The 20,137-nt window shown below is 39.1% G+C and overlaps 1 long non-coding RNA gene and 1 other non-coding gene across 2 annotated transcripts; both read right to left on the minus strand.

Annotated features, from left to right (window-relative positions):
• Window positions 1-451: 451 nt before the first annotated feature.
• Window positions 452-523, minus strand: TRNAQ-CUG (transfer RNA glutamine (anticodon CUG)). The gene has a single exon. It is a non-coding gene; the product is annotated as a tRNA-Gln (tRNA).
• An 8,972-nt stretch (window positions 524-9,495) lies between these two features.
• On the minus strand, window positions 9,496-13,884 carry LOC146001231 (uncharacterized). Its single transcript, XR_014443549.1, has 3 exons — window positions 13,780-13,884; window positions 12,398-12,471; window positions 9,496-9,929 (listed from the first exon to the last, which is right to left on the minus strand). It is a non-coding gene; the product is annotated as an uncharacterized LOC146001231 (long non-coding RNA).
• Between the last annotated feature and the right edge of the window lie 6,253 nt (window positions 13,885-20,137).

Here is a 20,137-nt window from a genome sequence, read left to right on the forward strand (position 1 = left end):
AGGATTTTTTCCACGGAGGGGCAAGGAATGTATTTTTTTTCCAGAGGGTTGGGAAAACAAAGCACATTTTCCGCAATAATAGTATTGTTCCCTCAAAACTTTGCTTAAATTTGAATGTATCATGTTCGTGAATAATTAACACATATCATTGTAGCTGAAATGAAATCATGTGTGTGAAATATATAATTTTTAGTTGACTTTCATTTTCCAGGGGTGGCCCATGGCCCCCCCCCCTTCCGGACGCCCATGTTTATATGTATAATTTTACAAGATAAGTTCAGATGGGGCTAAGTATGAGGATAGAAATCAGCCGCGTTGAAGTAGAAGAAATCGACCAAAAATGAGCAATTTCTGATTATTTTTAACACTCGAAATTGTTAGCTTCCGCGCAAAGTAAGGCACTTTGGAGATTCTCTTTGTTGTTCGGTTCCAAAGAAAAAAAAAGTATGTAAGGTCCCACCGAGATTTGAACTCGGATCGCTGGATTCAGAGTCCAGAGTGCTAACCATTACACCATGGAACCGTCGTGAAAGTTTATTGACCTGTCGCGGTATTTATCAGGTTCCACGGTCAAGATACTTGGCGGCACTACTAAGCAGAGCATGCGGAAAATGCACAGTTCTGCGATGACGAGTCTACAAGATCAGTCCACCGTGAATTAATATTACATTTCTTGCACAAAATGTTACCAATGTTCTTACATGACGTCACAACAATGTTTCGTGATATCCCCATGAATTTATCTTTAGGATTTGTTTTTAAACTTGTAGAGATAAAGGTTCAACAGTAACTCCCTGCAATTTTGCGAGATATTTCACGAACAATATTTTAATAATTTTCAGTGTGTTTATAAATTTGACCACCGAAATATATCGAAGTTTCGAATTTGGGCAAATATTTACTGTGTTTATTTCATCAATTCACATCATCTTCATCGTCACGTAACTTTTTCGTCCTCTACAACGATGTCAATTAAAGCAATGGTACTATATTGACATTCTGCATATTCACGCATATTTACATGTAAAAAAACATTGATTTAACTGGCTCACTCTCATCTGAATATTCAAACAATTTGCACTTTTTTTCTGCTATGGCAAAAGTAGTTCAACATGGAGGTTAGTTACGAAATATTTATAACTTCCTGCTAATATTCAATAGTGCTATGTCACAGTTACGACCTAAAGCCAGCATTGTAATATTAGTACCACAAGGACTGCAAAAACTTACGACCCAGCCAGGATTCGAACCTGGAATCTTCTGATCCGTAGTCAGACGCGTTATCCGTTGCGCCACTTTTTTTTTTTTTTTTCTTTTTTAATATTCTTTATTTTATGAATTATTGACTACTTACATGATCCTATGATAACATTACACATATATCAGATCGAGATTACATAATTAGGTGTACTTACAAGAAAAGTGCCTGCAAAAAATTTGCATAGAGTGTTTTGCGGTTTGCTAAGTCCATTTGGTAATAATTCTCACTGTAGTGATATTGCAGCGAAATTTGCATTGGCACTGAATTATGTCCTAAAATATAATAAATATATTGAGCTATTAAAAACTGGACCGCTCTTACTTTAGTAAGAGGGAAGAACACAAAATCTGGTAACAATAAATGATCTACAGTAAATGTGTCGGGCGATGTTCTACATATAGTACCAAGACATTTACACAAATACGTCCATTGATCTACCGTGGCAGGACATGTTACAAGGCGATGTCGTAAAGTGTCTTCAGCTTGATGACAATTGGAACATACGGCACTGTCAGTCATTTGGTATCGCCACTTTCGAGCACCGGTCGCAATGGCATCGTGAACTACTAGGTACCACAAAGATCGAACGCGGTTAGAAAGATGAGATGCAGATATATTTCTCCATACATTTGACCACACTACATTAGTTCGAAGAAGCACAATTCGTGGCTGGTGGTGTAACCTGCAAGTCAATTGGTTATAGAAAAATTTCACTGTCATGCCCTCGACATCCATGTGAGGTGAACCGATTAGGAGATAGCAAAACTCGACAAGAGTTGTCCTCAAATAGTTGTAGTGGGAAGGGATCTTCCCTGGATAAATGGGTGTTCGCAGTTCCACTTCATCTATCAGAGTATGTAGTAATCTTGCTGTTAAACTATCAGGGTAGTGCAGAAGCAACTCAATGTTCCGTTGTAGAAACAAGGCTGAGGCTTGTCTCTCCACTTGGCGCAAGTTCAGTCCTCCTTTACTTGCTGGGAGGCATAGCGTTTCATGTGCGACATGAAACAAATGTGCATGCCATATGAAGCGCGTTATCATCTTTCGTACTTGCGCCGCGACTTTCGCAGAGACAGGCAAAACTTGCGCTGCATACCACAACTTCGATAATGCAAACATGTTCACATACTGTATTCTTGAGCTTAAGGATAATTGTCTATAACGGTTCATGTTCAACACTGCCTGGATTTTTGGGAGAATAGTTGTAAAAGTTCTGGAGACAGTCTCTGCGATGGTCGTAGTGAAGTTTATTCCCAAAATTGTCACTTTATCTACAATGGGTATAGTTACAGGTTCAGTCCACAGAGTAGGGTTACGCCCTAGGGGTAGTATTTTAGATTTCTTCTGGTTCAAACTGAGTCCCGTCTGCCTTCGTAACGTTTCAAGTACTGCCTCCATACGAGCCAAGTCGAGCCGATCTTTCACGATTACGGTCACATCATCTGCGTACGCACATATTTTGTGGTCTCTCCCAAGAAGCCTGATTCCCTGAAGTTTTTCATGCATCATTCGTAAAAATGGAGCCAGAGCTGCGCAGAATGCAAATAAGGAAAATGGACATCCTTGACGGACAGAACGCTGAATGGAAAAGGATTGCAACAGAAAACCGTCGATAGATAACTGAACTCGCGCTTCTCTGTATAAGCTCTGTATAGATTGTACAAAGAAATCGCCACATCCCACTTTTCCAAAGTATTGGAAAAGATAGTCATGTCTGAGGGAGTCAAAGGCACTTTTGAAATCTAACGCCACTAAAGCAGCTTGAGAACCTTCAATATCTTGCATAGAAGTGATGATGTCACGTACACTAGTTAGAATGTGAAATATTTTACCACTTGTACCATAGACATATTGATACGGCCCTAATAAAGTATCCGCAAAATGTTGCAACCTTCGGGTGATCAAACGTGCAAGGATTTTATAATCAGCACATAGTAATGTGATTGGCCTGAAGTCTTCTGGCTTTCTGGGCTGAGATATTTTGGGAATCAAAACCATAACACCCGTAAGACTCGTTCGTCCAATACGTTTCTTCGTAAACACAGCATTGAGCCAGCGTGTGAACAGTGGAGCCACCGTTGTCCAAAAGGTTTGGAACAATTCTATCGGGACACCATCGATTCCCGGAGCTTTACCTCTTTTTCCACTGTGAACAGACTCGTACACTTCTTTCTGTGAGAATGGCTGTTCTAAATAGCGACGGTCATCTTCCGTTAACATGGGAAGGTCCATCCCTTGCAGTGGATTGCGATGGGAGCGTTGATCTTCCTTCTCTTTAAACTGATCTGCATAAAAGTCCCGTAAGTAATTTCGTATTAACTTGGGTTCGGTTAGTCTCCCCGTGGCTGTATGGAGACACGTTATCCTCTTTCGCTGTGCACTGCGTCTCTCTGCTAACACCTGTACCAACGAGGCTTCTTCTTGTGCGTCAAACATCGGAAGACGACTCCTAACATTGTAACCTTGCATACGCTCTCTGTGCATGCTCAGCAGCACTGCTTGCACTCGTTTCACTTCTTGGCGCACTGGCTTCCCTTGTATTACCTGTGTTGTTAGTTCGTGAAGCACTCTGTAGTAAAAGTTATATTTCTTATTGAAATCTGAGTATTTTTCACGACTATATGCTAAACAGAAATATTTAATGGAAGGTTTTAGAAAAGTGTCCCACCACATAATAATGTCAGTTTGACGTACGCTCATTTCGTCCCACTTCTTCCATTTTTGTTTAAATTCGGTACGAAATTGTTCATCTTCCAATAACCGTACATTGAACTTCCAAAATCCCCGCCCTCGTCCAACTGAAGGTACATCCAAAGTCATGTCGAGTTGGACACTTAAATGATCACTGAAGCACGTTGGGAAAATTCTGATCGCAGATATTTTGCTAATCATGTGTGCACTAACGTAAAAACGATCAAGCCGACTCGCTGTGTCGGCACGTATGTATGTGTAGCCATCTATATTCGGACCTTTAGCCACCCACACATCGTGTAGTTTAAACCCTTCAACCAGCGTCTGCAAGCTAGGTGATGTATGGAATCCTGGATATTGGTCCTGTCTTCTTAGAGTACAATTAAAATCACCCACCAGCACAATGTTTTGACGGGAACCACCTAATGCCGTCGCCACGTCTGTAGCGTAAAATATGTTCCGAGTATTTCTAGCGTTGGTACCTGATGGGGCATAAACATTACAAAACCATATGTTTCCTATTTGGATACACGTGATACGACCAGACGGGTGATGGTAAACTTCCGATACATGTAGGCCTTCTTTTACAACTATGGCGGTTCCTAGGGAATTGTGAGTTAAATTGTTGTACACGGTATACGCACTGCCCAGACAGAAATCATCGGTCCCGACTTCTTGCAGGAAAATTACATCCAGGTAACTTTGCTTAATATAATCTAAGAATGCATGATGCTTGACACTAGATTTCATCTTGTTAATGTTTATTGTTGCAAAATGATATATGGGGGTCGTCATGTGGGATTCTGGGCTATTGTATCCGGTGGGAATGTTATGTGCGGTTACTAACGTTAAACTATTTACCTTTTTCAATTTCACTACTACATGAGACAAACAGAACCCTAATAACATGATAACGCGGACAACACACTTCATACCTAGGATATGGTAGACATATATCACACATTGACCTCAAGCGACCAATCCGAGCCGCCGCCAGATTTCGCACTCTGTTCTCTTGTTGCACTCATCGTTCTACGCAGTCGCCGAGACACTGGAGACACCGAACGATGAGGGCCATCTTGCCGCCGTGTCGACGCCGTATCGTTCTTAGGGAGACTGCGTTTCTTCTTCTTGTTTGGTTCCTTCGTTGTTTTCGGCAGAGCGCCTGATGCGGGGGACGCCGTCTCGGAGTTCCCACCTTCACCTGCATGATTATCATCTGCCTGCTGCATCGGACTATGGGGCACCTCTAGGTTAACGTCCATTGTTTCTTCCCCATTATTCTCTGCTACGTGGGCTGCCTCCATAAATTCGGCAGTACTTCCATCATTTGATGCGAGTTGCTCTTTGCTGGTCGGCATTTCTGGAACACCCTGTATTGTCTCTTCACTGCCACGTGCAGGTGGGTCGTTTTGTAGCTTGGTCGTGACACCTGTGAGTATGGTAGGCTCACTGGTTATCACTTCTTCTGTACGGTTCAAATTATACAGGGTGGTTCGGGCTCTTCCTGCATACGAGTTGTCACCCACTCTTGCTGATGATCGCTGTCGATTGGGGCATTGATTGAAGAAGTGTTCCTGGGAGTCGCACGCTGCACAAGTCTTAGCTTGACCATTATATGTGACCCAATACCTCCCTCCACTTATAGACACATAAGAAGGTATTGAACGGGTCAAGGTCATCTTTACAATTTTTCTTCCCGTACGTACTGGATATATATGATCTTCATTATACTTCTCATCTACTAATGTATGTATGGTTCCATATTGGTTCAAAACTACTCGTATCGGGTTATCGTCTAATTCACTTGGAATCACATGAAGTCGCACTATTACTGTTGCACTGTCTGCCCATGTCATTAAAACCTCATGGGCACCTTCCGAATCATTATACACATAAGATCCATTCGATTGATTCAACAACCGTTCACACAGAAGCTTCGAAACTAGCTTCAGATACAAACATTTTCGAAAGTAATCTAACTCGATACTCACGACCTGATCCGGTGTTAGTTTCAATGTGTCGTTTATCCATTGGTGTAATCCCGACGACGTGGGTTTGTCTCTGATGTTGCTGAAATTTATTTTCAGTGTGTTGACCCTTTTAATCGCCATTTGACGTCTATGTATTAACTTCCACAAGACACTTACGTAAAGCACTGGCTACGCGTACGCGTGATCGGGAGTTGTACGAGCGCGCGATCGCACAACTTCCTTGTATCGCAGCTCTCGCCAGACTGGGGCACTGGGCCGATGTTTTCTGTCTGCGAATGAGTCATAAAGTCCCGTTCATGGCAAGTAGATGCTCCTTCACGTTCACATTAGTTTTCAAAAAGAGACTATAGACCTATGCTATGCAGTATAATAGAACAGTTATTCTTTATTATATGAATATCGGAATCTTCATAATATTTGAATTCACTGATTTTGTCTATGTGGCAGTTACGAAAAGAAGTTTTTGTATGATGTGTATTTAGAACAGGGTGGTGTACTTCATATTTCTGAAAGCAAATACGTAAAATAGAAAACTCTTAAGAAATATATTTAGACCTAAAAGAGGTTAAACAACATGTTAGTGAAGAAGGTTGTATAACACTGAAATGCATAACATATATTTATCTCCTGATATTGTTAGAACAATTAAATAAAGAAGATTTCTGTTGGAAGACCAGGTAGCACCAGGGGTGCCCATTCCCCCCAAGGCCAATAGCGCATCCCCTCCCCCCCAAATCATGTCATGCTTCCCTTCCAAAAAAAATCATATCATTCGCTCCCTCAAACCATATCGTAATCCATACAAAGTATTTAATTACGACAGCATGTTTACCGAAAGTAACTTTTTGTTGGCTTTACTGAACACTATACTTGTTCTGCTCCTCCTCCCTAAACAGGGAGCCTATCACTCAAGACCATCCCTAAAATCGTTGATCACAATCGAGAATATCGCTTGTCTTGCAATCCAGCTATAGTATAAAAACTTCACATTCACCTCATTAAAGCACCAAGCACACATCCTAGGAATGCACACGATTGCGAGCGAAACGAGCAAGAAAAAAATTACATCCATTTCTTTGCAGGCTTTCAAGAACATTAATTTAATAGGATGTCAATGCTTTCTTAGTCTTTTCCAGCTTCTCCTTTGGCACGTTCGGGGTCGAAAACGTGTGGACACCATATCGCTAAATACAGTTTCCAAAATTTAATTTTCTAACTCTCCACTACAGAAATCCCTTGACAATAAGATTTGACACTTTATCAAGAGCTTTCTATCTCCCCCTTTAAATTTAATACTCAATCAATTTTACACTTAATGTTGATATTGAAGAGTGAACATTGCCTCCTCCAAAAAATTAATTCTCAGTCTCCACACCAGAATTTCTGCAACAGTCTAAGATAATAGCAATACACAAGAATTGGATACCCCCTTCAATTTAATGCTCAATCCCCCTCTAACTAAAACACCCAACATAATCTAAGACCTGGAGTTGGATACTGTCCCCCCCCCAAATTTCATTCAGAATCCCCCCAGAACACACATGTCAATTAAGGCCTAATATGTAAAAGTTTGATATCTTCCTCCCCCCCCCCACCTTCGATAATAACTTTAAACACTTTCTTTTCTCCATCTAATGTGTTAAATATGGTGCATTTAAGGTTTAAAATCTTTACATATATTTTCGAAAAAGATATAGGTGTTGAATTTTATATAATTAGAAGGGAAAAAATCCCCACCCACCTCCAAAATTTCGGTGGCGCAGCCTGCGCCATAATACCCCCCTGTGGGCACCCCTGGGTAGGCACTTGTGAAACCCAGTGGTAAGAGGCCTGTAGGAATTCCAAAACGAAGATTAAATGGCAATGTTAAGATGGACCTGAAGGAAATAATTAAGAAAAGCAAAGATATATTAATTTTTGGAGGAGAGGGACATATGGAAGGCTTATGCAGAAGGGACATCAAAACTTCGGGTTTAGGAAAAACAGAAGAGTTAGTTACAGGAAAAATTATTTAAAATCCGTGGAAGAAAATAAAAATTGAAAGAATGTATAAAATAAAACATACCAGAAAACAAATTATGAGAAACGATGTTAATGTTATCAAATTATAAAATATTGAAACGGATAAAGGTTATCTGTGTGAAGGTATTTTTATCGTTACAATTTAAATTGCAATTATCTACTTGTGAATTTATTACAATAATAACTTTTTTCATGTCTAGTTAGACTTTAGAGACAAATACAATTTTACTCTAAATTTTATTAATGTACACTTCATATAATTTGGCGACCGAGTTATGATGCAATTATATAATAATTTTTAATATATTATGTGCCTGTTCATTAGATGTCATTATGTATTTTGACGTCTTCGGTGTAATAATATGCTGAACTTAGAGCTTTGTGATTAGTAACAAAATGTTATTTGTTAATATTGTTTCCGTTTTCAATTTCAAAGTAAGGAAATACAACACTCTCAGTTGCAAGCGCAATATAAATAAACTTTTCTTGCAACAAAGAAAAATTGTTGGACCTTTGCGTCTCTTCTATTGTCACCGCCGCGCCACGTGAGGTTTTGATTTGAAAGCATTTGTGACATCTACCGCGGCTCTTGGTGAGCAGCAATTTTCTGACAATAGGTAAGAATATGCAATTCGCCGCGGCTTACTTTGATTTGAGTTTCATGGCAGAATTCAGAAACGAACAGTATTTTTTAACTGCCGTACTCTTAGTTGTTACATGGCAGTGAAGTTCTGTCGATCAGAGATCTGAACCATGCCAAAATGCAAATGTGTGTTTAGTGACGACTTACAAAAACTGTTTCCTGACTTTAGGACTGGAAGAAAAAACTCCGAGGCAGAATGTCAATTCATGTTATTATTTTAAAGTAAGAGACCAAGCTTCACAACCATATAATATTAGGAGCATAGTGAATAATTATTAGAATATTCAGACATTTGCCTGCAATGAGGGTTATTATTAGTTATACGAAAACGGTGTAAAATTAAAGTTTGTCATCTGGTAACCCTAAAGTCGTTGCCGTATATTCTTTTAAAATTCTTTGAAATACAGTCTAAATAATGCACAGGATAAGCAATACAAAAGTATTCTGGACACTGAAAGAAAAGCAGCAAACTGTTGCTGCGGACACACGCTCTGCGTGATTGACGCAAATCAACTCCCACGCACTTCGAAAAGCCACAGCGGAAGGCTTTCTGCTACCCCTAAAATCTGCAAATGGACCGGTCCTTCCCTTCACACCCGCTCCCCGTCGACCCTCGTTTGGGGATCTTCTCGTGTGCGGTGAGCTGTACATGTCACCTTACTTTACGGCGGTGGTAGAAGTTGCCAATGAAAATTTGCTATTGAAATCCAGTTACCGCCGTAGGGTTAGGCAACACACATAACACCTTGCAGTAAAGCGTGTATTTCAGGATATAGGTGTCCCAGTTTTATTTCCGGTGACTGTACATATCCATACTCACGGTCGACTAAATTCATTATATTTCTATACTAGTAATGGCAGCTATTGAAATTACAATACGCATCCACCAGTTAAGTCTTTTATTTCAGCCGCGGCACGAAAATATACAGAAATAAATTTCATACTTTGCTCTCTTCAATCCATTGGCCTTTGATGACGCAGAGGGCAACTTCACAATTGTAAGCAAGACCAGAAATTTCAATGTTCCCGCAAGATACTTCACGACGTGGACCAGAGATTTAATGCTTGAGAACCCTCAGCATGCTCAAGGGCATGGGCATGGGCGCGGACAAGGGGAAGGGCAAGGGCAAGGACAAGGGCTAGGGTAAGGGCAAGGGCAAGGGCAAGGGCAAGGACAGTCGCCCGAAGGTGCGCATCTATTTAAGGGCCAGGGTTGATGAGTTGTGGTGTCCGGCCAGCAGGTGGTGCTTGGTGTTATCTTGATGCAAGTGGACGAGTAATGTTCTGGCGCTACTGTTGGGAAGGCCTTCGCGTTCGGCTGCAAGAAGTAGAAGAAAGATTTTTAAGACTGTGGAATGCCATTTCAAAGAACAAAGTCTAAAGGGAAAGAAAACGCAACCATAGAAAGTGTATGCCGAAGAAGGGCGTTTTGATATTGTGTGCAATAGTGGTGAGGTTTTTTGGTTAGACATGTTCGTGGAACTTAAGAAGAGATCCTCAGTAGCAGAGTGACAAGATTAACGCACTAGAAAGTTACGTTCGAGCCACAGGTATGTTGCTAATCTTCTATTCATGATCTATCCTCATTGTCGAGAAAGGTAGAAAAGCTATGTAAAATATGTAAATAGAGATAGAAACTGAAAGAAGATGTAAAACTGTATTCAGGGTAGCAAACGTTTTTACACACATGAAGCCTGACGATCAACAATGAAGAAGAGAGGAAGGTGTTGAATGAAGTTAAACATTAATGCGAGAAATGACGTGTTTTTCAATTGCTCAGGCTATTAGATGCAAGTATTTTATTACATTTAATAAACTGAAAACCTAAGCACTCATATTTCATTTCAAACATTAATAATAGCTGCCACTACAATGGTTGCGTCTTTTTTATCCTAAGACCATGTTCAATCATTTTACACGTTAAAAGTAAATTTACATTTCATGACACATTCCTTACATTTCCTCTTATCTGTTAGCCTACTTACCTCTGTAAAAACTAGACAATTTTATCGACAGGAATGGTGTCGGTTTTTAACAATTCTTTATTAAAAACAGTTGTGCCAACAATATATTCTGATACTCAATTTGTACAATTTGATATAATTTTTCAAATCTAGTTGCAACCAAAGCTTCTCTATTTTACTGTTGATATGTATAGCAATGTCTGTGAATATTCCTAAAAGCTTGCCATCTATTAACAGAAATATTGTACGCTCTTGCACCACTGCATACTCAAAATGTGTAAATGTAATAGATGAAGTCATCGTTGTTCCTTCTCTAGCATGTTGGGCAGGGAGTTGAAGAGGGACACGGACCACCATTCGGATTAGAATATGGACGGGGGGATTGATTGCAAGGGCCTTGGGTTATAATTGGCCGACACGGGTCGAAGACGAAACATTCGATTGGTGTCGTTTCTGGACAGGTTGTAGTGGTTTCTATCTTGATGCAAGAGCACGTGTAGTCTTCTGGTGCAATGATCGGAGCGGCAGTCGCCATTAGCTGAAAGACGAAATGATGCTTTAAGAGCTCTTTTATTGTCACCTTCACCGTCTTATCATTTAAGAAACCGCAGAATAATTAACATTGACTGTTTTAATGATTTCTACAACAACGCTGCAGCGAGGTGTTCAAAATCAAGAAAATGCCAGGCTTTAAGGGGAGCAGCCTTGGGGGCTGCAACCCCTGGCCTCCATCTGCAAAGAGGCCTTTATAGGAGAAAAATTGCTTTGAAAAGGGTCATAAAATGAAAAAAAAAATATATTTGAAATGTGATGAAACTATTAAAAATATAACTAGCCATGTGACATTACTTGGCCTAAAAGTTATAATTGAAATTGTATGTAGGCCTCATGATATTGTTAGCCCCGAGCCTCCACATACATAATGTTGATATGAAACTTCAGATAGAAGACAATTCGAATTGTTTTAATGCAATAACAATAGGAACAAAGTGTAATGGGTTAAAGTATAATTATTAGAAACCACATCAATTTTTTAAATATACGATCTTGCATACTATAACTTACAGTTCAAAGATCTGAGGTTTACACAAAACATTTACAGCGTATAGTACAATATATCTTTTCCATTACTTAATATTAAATTATCATGTTACAAATCCTTGATGAATACTAAGGAAATTACGGTTGTAGAACTTACATTCTGAGAGACAGTGCTACGTGCAGAAATTTCATAAAGCGAACGTAAGTGTAGAGTGCTATATTTTCCCAATTTCAATCTATTATATTTACTTTTAGAAAATATATTTCATATAGAGGTTCTAATCCCTACTCCCCTCCTAGGTAACAAGAGAGTATTTCTGTGTAAATGTGAAAGACTAGTTTTAACTTCATTGCATTTTATATTGCCATTCTGTTTATATTGCAAATGGTTGCGTCAATACTTGTGCATCCCACTGTACAACGTACAATTCCATCAAATTTCTGAAATTATAATATTATTATTCTTCAGCAATTTATTTTCGTAAAACAATCATACGCTATTTGCTTGTTGGCACATTGTCATTCGAGTTATGAAGTAAAACTGGATGTTTTTATTCCGAATTGGAACACTATCAGTTCTAGATATTTATAAAATGCATAGCAATATACTCGTATGTATATGTATATAGTAACACTTGTGTGAAAATGTTTAATCGAAGAATCAGTAGGAGTGTGCTGTTTTATTTTCTTCGTGCACGTTAAAGTGTCAACGTACAGCTCCCATGTCTAACCGATATTAAACCTATCATATTTCTAGTCTATGATCCTATGTTGCACTAACCTGATTGAAAGTAATGACAAGAAGAATGCACAGAATGAGTTTTCCATCCATAGCTTGCAAAAGGATTTCGCCTTCTGGAAAGAAAATAACGTTAACAGTGTCATTAATTGAATATAGTACAATTTCTTCGGCTCCTAGATTTTAAATCTATTGATGCTATAGTACAGTGTTTCTCTACCATCGGCCCGCGACCGAATTTGTCATTCTGGTCACTCAGTATTTGTAATTTTTGCGTGTTTTGGATGTTCAAAATGCAATATGCCAGTGAAAATTAGCCCTTGCTAAATTAATTAATGATGGCCTGAGGAAAGTATAAGATTTCATTAGATCTTGCAGTTCACGACTAATTTAATATTTGGTCAACGAGCGTAGACAAAATCGAACTATTACTCTTTATGATCATGCCATAATTTTATTAATTATTATTTAATTTCAGGGGTACATATTAATTAAAAAGCGAGGAAGATATTTATGAGTAAAGTTGCTGGGATGGACATATTTTATATAAAACAGTGGCGTGTCAGAGAAGTTTATTGCACATCCATAGACCCAGTGCAAACATCCATATACAAATGATTTGTTCTACGCTGCTTGATATTCTAACAACATATGGATTTTTCTGGAACAATAATCGTTTGATTTACGTTAGATTTTGTTTTCAAAATCGTGACGTTTTAATCATATGCCAGCTTATTAATATCCTGATACGAGTTTAAGCAACATTTCGCGAAACAACATGTCCTTTAATGTTACATCAGTAGCACTCCTTCCTCCCTGTTTCATACATTCTGTGTTAGTAATACAATCGTAATTCGGTAAATGAGAACGATTCGATAAAAGTACTCATAGTTCCGTTTAGGCAGGTTAGTTTCATTACGTTAAGTAATGGAAGATATACTTACAGTGGCGTGCCCAAGAGGGGGCAAAATCCCCCCTTTAGCCCAGTATTACTAAAAGAAGAACGTCAAAAGCAGGAAAAGATGGCCAAATGAAGTCTAATTACTGAAAAAAGTACACGTAACCCCTCCCTTTCGAAAATCCTGTGCACGCCACTGAAGATGTACACATTTAGTTCGTCCATTTATTATATTAACATTAATAAAGTTGTAATCGTGATATATATAGTTATTTTTAAAAGGCGCGTTTGGAACACACACACATATAGTTTCTTTGTTACACATACGGCACAGGAATAAGGTGTCCCGCGTTCGAATACCGACCTGGTCGTGGGTGTTCTTTGTGAGTGTCCCATCGTCAATTTCATCATATCATCACTCATCCTGTTTGTCGATATTAGCCAAAAGTGGAAGAAAGTGACGAAAAATAACCAAATCAATCAATAATGTACTTTTCTATTTTCTAAAAAAATCTTCCGAACTCACCAACTTATGTAGAGGGAAAACATACGGCTTATCTCAAAGTTTTTGGAGTTGCCAAACGATTTCTCCCTCAGGTTCCGTAGAAGGCTTTAGCAGAGCGTATCATAGCAGGGAGTCTTATTGTTGTCGCATTTCACAAGAATTGAAAGTATGCTTGCTGTATTTCTCATTTTTGTGTTAACGCAAGCAAAACGTGTGAAGCAATTTTTCCCCTTCAAATAATATAAAATTCAACATTTATATATTTTTCCAAAATATATGTAAAAATTTTACACCTTAAATGCACCATATGTAATCCATTAGATGAAGAAAAGAAAGTGAAAAAATAAATATGAACGTGGAAGGTGGCAACACCGTACTTACTGACTATAGCAGTGATAGCCCGCAGTTTCCACACTTCAACGGACATCGCTGTGTCATAGGCGTGCGCAGACCCTCTGTTTAGAGGGAGCTAAGCCTTGATGAAAGTTCAGTCGGGAAAGAAAAACCTCATATTATCTCACTGTTTCAGTTTCATTGCATCAATGGGTATATGTATATATAATGCAGCAACATGGAGGCACCATACGGAATAAATAAATTGTCTCTGAAATGTGATGTCCCTTTCCTCCAAACAATTGTGTTCATGCACTTAAGACAAAACTGTTTAGCAGCAAGAGTCTGAAATATTTAGTAGTTATAACTTATCTTTCTGGTAATTTGCAATGCATCACAGAAAACAACAAAATTGCGAGCAAGAAAAGTTTTAGATAAAAAATTTGGCAAATTGAAAACAATATTGATTAAAATGACAAAAATTCAACTTCATGGGCCGCTATGGCATTCTTTTACAACTTTTTTCATCATTTCGGCGCCCAGGGCCAACTCCCGCCGCCCCCTAGCTACGGCTTTTAACTTGACTGTAATAAAAGCAGATATTGCGAGCGAAGCGAGTAAGAACATTTTACGAAATGTATTTTTATTTGTATAAAACTTGATATCGAAGGGGCCAAATTGCCCCTATGTACCCCCTGCAGGTGCTCTTGGCCGTCTGGAAGAAATAATGCAAGATATTCCATCTTGAGTATGTCTTTGTCCTGCTACTCTTAGATTCTACTAGTCTTGCTTTCTTTTACCCTAATGTTTGCCCTCCTTGTCCCCCTAGAATTGATTTCCGTCCAAGGTTGGGGAGAGTGCAATACGAGTATAATATCGTTTAATAACGGCGATAAAGTTCCTCTACACTAAATTTCTAGCTGAAAGTGTAATAATGAAGGGACATAGACTTCTGGAAGGGGGGTAAGGATGGCCACACCCCCCCCCCTTAGAAATCGAATGTCAACTTAAAAGTATATATTTCACACATATAATTTGAATTCAGTCATAGTAATTTACATTAATACAATAATTTCAAATTCAAGTTGCGTTTCTTAGGGTGCAACACTATTATGTATCGGGATAATATGCCCCATGGAGAAATACCTTGCTTGTTCCTCCTTGGAAAAAAAACTGCGGACGTCTATGATTATGGGGGAGGCAAGTGCCCCCTTGCCCCTCCGTGCGCACGCCTATGCGCTGTGTACGGCGTTGCCACGTTTCGCGTACATATTTACTCCGTTGAATGAAAATCTGTACGCAATCAGTTTCGCAATATGAATTGACAATGATAATGGATTTTAGAAACAGATACAAGAGAGCTTCAAAGCAAGACCAATATTGTATTTGTAGGACCACCAAAATCTAAGAAAAAATTGTTTCACAAAATTAATAATTACGCTTTTTTGGCAATTTTTTTAAAAAAAGTGAAGATTAAGAATTGTGTTTCTAACCTTTCTGCCTGCACCGTACTAAAATTTCAAAGAGGGAGATCATTTGCAAAACTAAGAAAACGGCACTTTTTTGTTTTCACGACGATAAAAAGTAGAAGGCATAATCCCAAAAAATAACCCTTTTTGATGTAGGTCTACTGGTTAATTTTTAATTGGAGTCCAAACTCGAGGATCTATATTTTTTAATCCCGCAGTAAATTGAATAAGTACATTAAAAATGGAAATAAGTGAGATGTAAACTGAAATATCTAGGGGCCTTCAGCTTAAGTTGCCTGAAGCGACATGTTTATATTGGAGAAAGATACAAAATTATTAAAACACGGCAATTGCACAAAAAACTGGCGATATTATTGTTCTTACAAAGCATTCTAGTTTATCAGTACCTATTGGTAGTGCATGGAGAGTTGCATGTGTAATCTCATTTTATTGAATTTGATGTCCCTTGAATTGTGGTATTTTCTTAATTTAATCACCAGTGGTATTTCTATGTTCACTTGTGAGTGATTTTTGTCAGGTCGTCGGTTCCTGAATTATTTACAGGTTACGAAAAAGACCCAGTAACATCGCTCCCCTCAGTGGGAAAATGAAAAAAGTATGGATATTTAAAATTTATAATATATCACTTTTTTTTTAAAAAAAATAATGAAATATAACACTGCTATATATAGTCTCATCAGTGAAAGATGCAAATAACTTGTATTGCCAATATAATTAGTATCATTAAGCAATGCCAAAACAGATGTGAGTAATTGGGCGCGAGGCTGAGCTGCACATTCATATCACCAGCCGCAACTGCTGCGGATAATTTGTCATTCCCTCAATCGGACTTACTGAGCTTATTCGAGCGAATTTTGTTCGGCAGAAGCTTATTTTCCATTATTGCAAGTCAGGCAGTAGGCTGAAAGGAATTGAATTCACTGCCGAATTCACAGTAAGGCATATAAGGGCGCCTTTCGTAGGGTAGTGGGCGCTCGCAATAAGGGTCAAGGGGATTAATCTCTCTTGAACAAAGAGATAGTACAGCTCATTTATTCTTCCCTTTTTGTTTTATTTGTGTCATTTTTACTTTGCTGTTTTGTTTTCTTCTGTCTTCTTCCATTTCTTCTTGAGATTTCTTCGTACTTGCTCCCTCTCTTGTTGTTTCAATCTGATTATTATGTCACTCTTTCTCACTCCCTCTCAAAACACTCGTTTTTACAATGACGTCATCCAGGGCCATCTTTAATAGAGGCCGGAGCCTTCAATTTGGCAACCCTGTAAACCGTGACATGAGGCGGCCGATGTTTCTCGGAACCAAAAGTAAAAAAAAGTAATAATTTTATGTAGCCTATTCATCCCGTAATAACTTAATTCGCTCAAATTGTATTCGCTAGGTATTGAACGTTATTTTTCCTAAGTAAAGCACCATGTTATCAAGTTGTTAAAAATATACATTACATGTTTTGAGCAGCATATCAGCATTTCACGGAGCATTCCGTACGTTTCACATGTGGTGAATCATCGAATATAATAAATATCCCATATTGATGTCATTAATATTCTTAATTAACCTACCATGTGCAAAATATATTAGCGTGGTCGAACAGCTATAACCATGACATAGAGGCTTAAAACATGTTTACGCAAAAAGCAAATTCCACGCTGACGCAGAGAAAAGTTGTGTGCATGAGGCATCACACGCTAAGCTTTTACTTGTGTTAAGTACAAGGGTACAACACTCAAACAAGAATTTGGGAAACAATACAAACAAACCTCTAAGAGCATAAAATTGCCTAACCTAACAAAAACTGTAGTACACAAAATCACTAATTCCTTCACTGCAACATATCTCCGCAAGAGAAAAACAATGAAAATGTAACACCTTCTAATTTCTAAACCATGCAAAATTATCCACTTTCTTGCAAGGACTAGATAGTCACCAGCAGTCGGCATTATTTTAACCTTGTACATACATGGGCTATATGCAAACCAAACAAATATTTGTACATATGCACATCGTAATTACAATGTACTGTCTGTTGACCAAAATCTTGGTAATCATGTCATAGACTGCTAAAATGAAGACGTTGTACATAAGATTTATTTAAACTTTGAATGTAACACTCGTTCATGCTAGTTTATCACATCCACAACTACTTTGTACGTCTTACTTTTAGAACTTTAAGTCCATTGTGTTAGATCTTCCTTCATTTAAATATTTAGTTGTTAGATTCGAATGTCATTCCGAAATGCTAGCAAATAAAATAAGGGCAAGCTACACATTATTGGAAAGTTCCATACTTGATACTGCGTATGAAATGCAAAGTTGGCATTGTACCAGGTATCCAAAAAAGTTCATGCCGTATATTGCAGTGAGAAATAAAGACTCTGTGATTTCTAACAAATGTGTTTTATTCAGCAAAATAAGCTCCTTCAGCTTCAATTTCATGTTTCCAACGAGATACAAGCTTATAAATCCCGCGTTTGTAAAAGTTCTGGTCCCTAGAAGCAAAAAAATGTCCTATGACCTGCGTGACATCATCTCGGTTTCGGAACTGTTGCTCACGCAAATGGTTATCCATGGCCAAAAACAACTGAAAGTCGGATTGGGCAATGTCCTGGGAGTAAGGAGGATGAGGTAAAATTTCCCAACCAAGTGTGTTGATTACCTCCTTGGTCGCTTTCGCCGTATGAGATCTAGCGTTGTCTTGAAGAAGGATCACTCCTTTCCTGTTGACTAGTGCTGGCTGCTTCGGACGCAGTGCAGCTGCAACCCATTGCAACTGGGACGAGTACACCTCGGATATGATGGTTTTGCCATGCTCTAGCAATTCCAAGTGCACAACGCCAGTGCTGGTCCACCAAACACAGAGCAGTACCTTCTGTTGATGAATGTTTTCTTTGGGAGTCAATGCAACAGAACCAGGTGACGACCAATGATGTTTTCTTTTGCGGTTACTGTATAACACCCATTTCTCGTCACATGTCAATATCTGGTCCAGGAATGGGGCTTTCTTGTGGTGTGACAGCAATGATGCGCAAATGGTGAGCCGCTGGCGTTTGTTTTCCTCGGACAAAACATGAGGAACCCACTTACTGAGCTTCCAAGTCTTCCCGAGGTTGTGCAGATGCAATCGAATGGTGTCCTCCGACACTCCAAACCCTTGTGCAAGTTCTTTGCACGTTTGCTGTGGATCGCGCTCGATGATCTCCTTCAGCAGGGCTTCGTCGATAGTGGCGGGGCGTCCAGCTCGAGGCTTGTCCTAGAGGCTCTCATCGCCCGATGCAAAGCGACTGAACAACTTTCGCGCTGTGCGCTCACTCACTGATGAATCTCCAAACGCGGAGCATATCTTTCGAGCAGCGGCTGCAGCATTGAGCCCAATTTGACTCATACAGTAAACACGGCCGTAAAACGTCCTTTGGCACTGACATGTTCCCTTCAGGATTGTAGTTCCTACACACCTGCTGTCTATGCGACCGACACGCCTCCCAACTCTCCACTGACTGACGGTTGCCGGGAATGTAAATTTTTGACGTCATCCAGACAGGGTTGCCGACACATGCCGTTTGACTTTCACTTTTCGTTCGAGCGGCACGAACTTTCTTGGATACCTGGTATTTTCTGCTTATTTCAAGTTATTTAACGGCAAATTTATATTTCAATTGTTAATGTATGTTTTCCACTTACAACGTAATGTCAGTCTTCTGTCCAGATTTGGAAAAAAGGAAAACATTTTACATATATTGCCGTGTTTCTTTAAGAGTCAACATCAATTTTGCGATTCGCGCCCATGCTATGTAGCTGGATGTTTAGGCCGGCGAGACAGCGTTGCCACATTTCAGAATTCCGGCCTTTATAAAGCAGGCCGTGCGTCATCGTAAACATAATATTGTGACGCTGTCCTAAGAAAAATGTCGGTGTTTGTGGTAACACGTCATCGAATTATATCTCTACTCTCTAGAACAAAGGGTGGCATTGCTAATATAATACGAGTTTTCTTTTAAGAGCAATATTAGTCCACGGTGGGAATGAAATAAGGATATAACCTGTCTCTTGGTCGTCTCTAACATCTTCGAGAGAGGTATAAGAAGCGATATAAACCAATAACAATCCCAGATATTTACCTTCTTTTGGGAGGGAGTAAGGGTAAGTAAACTCCCTTGTTTCATTTCCTCATCGAACGGGTTGCCACGTGTCTGAGCTTGTGAGTCACGCTCAAGGAATGAGTAAAGCGGATAAGTATCCCGAGTTTGATTCACGACGGAGCTACATTTTAGTGCTTCAAATTCCACTTTAAAATGCGGATCCTTTCAAAATTAGCCTATCTGATCAGATGAGAACCCCTATTTTTTAATGACACTCCTTTCTCAAAGAACCTAATTTGTGGCCCATTTTGGCTGTAAATTTGCCTTTTGGCCTCAAATTGAAAATTTTGGATTTGCTCAAACGAACAAAACACAAAGTCAATAAAGAGTAAGTAAAATTATAACTGCTATACTGCAGCAGTTTCCGGCAAAAGAAGAGAGATGAGAAATAACTAGGACTACAAACATTCATACACTCTTCAAAA

The sequence above is a fragment of the Lepisma saccharinum genome, chromosome 17, assembly GCF_977018435.1.
Source record: "Lepisma saccharinum chromosome 17, izLepSacc3.1, whole genome shotgun sequence".
Lineage (NCBI taxonomy): Eukaryota > Metazoa > Arthropoda > Insecta > Zygentoma > Lepismatidae > Lepisma > Lepisma saccharinum.